Below are 2,548 nucleotides of genomic sequence, written 5' to 3'. Positions count from 1 at the left end.
GTTACTGTGACAGACAGGAGTGCTGGGAGCTCTTACAAATATCCGAGTGATTATGTGTAATGCAGTGTTTCATCTCAGACATGATTTGGCACTGTCAGACTCAATTATGTAAGCCGTCTTAGTAGCTGATTCATTCAAAACAAATGATTAATTTTCTTTACCGTCAGCTTGGTTTTTGACCAAGTATAATTGCTAGTATTTTTGGTGGCATCAATATATGTTCAAATGAATTCCGTTGAACAAGATTTTGAGCATTAAAGTATTTATGGGCAGAAGATAATAGCTGGAGGCATTAATTTCATTAATTCATCTAAATCCTTCTAGTTTGAACCATACAAAATTGCCTACAAGAAGACAATGTCATGTTTCAATCTCATAAATGGACTGTGGGATATATTACTTCTCATACTTATTTTCCTTCATAGAACATCTCCCGGCACCATCACGCCACAGGGCATGCTTTGGGAAAGGCTGTGTAGAGGACAGCAGGCAGCAGTTCATGACAGCACATTTCTCAGCAGTACTTCTAATCTTGCTAAGGAGACAATTATTAGAAGAACCTGGGGCCCAGAAAAAATATTAACTCTTTTATATTAGGTTAGTTCTTTAGCATGGACTCTGTGGTTCAACCTAGGGGTTGTTTTTGTTTTTGTTTTGTTTTGTTGTTTCCTGGTATTCCAGAACCCACTGGAAACCTGTCATCTTGTTTTCAAACTAGTATCTGAACAGAGAGAGAGAAGGGGGCATGAGATAGAGAGAGAGAGAGAGAGAGAGAGAGAGAGTCCTCTCCAGGTTGTCCCTATTTATGGTAGGGATAACTTAGGTAAATGTTTCTCAAATTTATATACACAAATCTTTTAAAGAAATAATCATTATAGACCACAAAGAATATATCTACAGACCACAGTTGGAGAAGCATTGAGTTAGGAGAATAAAATTTCATTCTATGAAAACATCTTTTTGATTTTTTATAGAATTTTATACCTGCAAGAATGTGTTGATGGTCGTCCATTTAAAGAAACACAGGTGGCCGGGTGCTGTGGCGCAATGCCTGTGACCCCAGCACTCTGGGAGGCTGATGCAGGTGGATTGCTTGAGCTCTGGAGTCCAAGATCAGCCTGAGCAGAGTGAGACACGGTCTCTTTTAAAAAAAAAAAAAATAGCCCGTGTATATTCATCACCTGTGGGAATCTCCTTTATGTTTAGAAAGTACAATGGTTTATATGTGCTGGTTCCAGATTATGGCTACAGACATTAAGTGAGGATTCTTTTTATTTTGTAACTTGAAAGTATTTCTTGGGCTATCAGAACCTTATTTTAGCATAAATTTCAGGTCAGTCATTACTAAGAAGTGGCTCAGAAGGATAAATGGAAAATGGTTCCGCTTTTTCTTGGAGCTGGTTTTGTGGGGACCCTATGAACTCAATCTGGAAATCACAGCATTTTGGAACAGCAAAATTTATTATTTTTCCTCCCTCAAGATAATAAAATTTGCTTTAAAAACCTGACTAGATGATATCAACCTATGGCTACCAAATGAATAAAACTGGGTGGTGCCTGTGGCTCAGTGAGTAGGGCTCTGGCCCCATATACTGAGGGTGGCGGGTTTGAACCCGGCCCCAGACAAACTGCAACAAGAAAATAGCTGGGCATTGTGGTGGGCACCTGTAGTCCCAGCTACTTGGGAGGCTGAGGCAAGAGAATCACCTAAGCCCAAGACCTGGAGGTTGCTGTGAGCTATGATGCCATAGCACTCTACCAAGGGTGATAAAGTGAGACTCTGTCTCAAAAAAAAAAAAGTTATTAAAGCTGATAAATCTACTGTAGGGATTCGGGTTTGATCTCTATATTGATCATCTGAAAGGATTATACTCATGCTGTTCTCCCACAAAGATAACACTCCGTGCTGACCTGTGTAGATGGCCAAGAATAATGGGTAAGTCATCTACAGTTAATATGGTTTCCAGGGAGTTTAAAAATAAAGAAGAGTCCTCCAGACATCACTCAGACCCAGAAATGCAAGACTACATGGCATCTTTATTTAGATGAGTAGCAGATACTGTAACCTTCCAAAGCTGAATTTTAAACTGACCCCAAACTTGCTCTGCTGGGAGATTCTGCTCGCTCAGGTGATGACAACTCCATCCTTACAGTTCAGGTCTCTGGCACCTGATTCCAAACAAAAGAAAATAGAAAAACAATATTACTTTTACTTCATGATCAGCGATGAGGAGGGAATAGTAGTGGTTAGAGAATTAACATACTTTCCAGTTTTCTAGAGTTTCTCCAAATTTAACTGTTTCAGCGAAGTGGGCAACCAGCAAAGACATTTACCCTCTGCTTCCCCCCTTCTGCCCTGATACTCATTCCTTCCTCAGTTGACCGACAGCTACCTGTTTCTCTAATATGAAATCATCCTTTAGCTGCCTACGAGTATTGAGAACAACACATTCAACTCCTGTCACTTTGAAAAACAACTAAGGGTAGGTATGCACCAGCTAGAGGCAAGCCCACAAAGCTACAGAAAAAGGTTTTTTTTTTTGAGACA

Source organism: Otolemur garnettii, unplaced genomic scaffold, assembly GCF_000181295.1.
Source record: "Otolemur garnettii isolate 467f Iridium unplaced genomic scaffold, OtoGar3 scaffold00085, whole genome shotgun sequence".
Taxonomy (NCBI): Eukaryota; Metazoa; Chordata; class Mammalia; order Primates; family Galagidae; genus Otolemur; species Otolemur garnettii.
The sequence above is the reverse complement of the archived record's forward strand: the minus strand, read 5'-3'. Positions refer to the sequence as shown.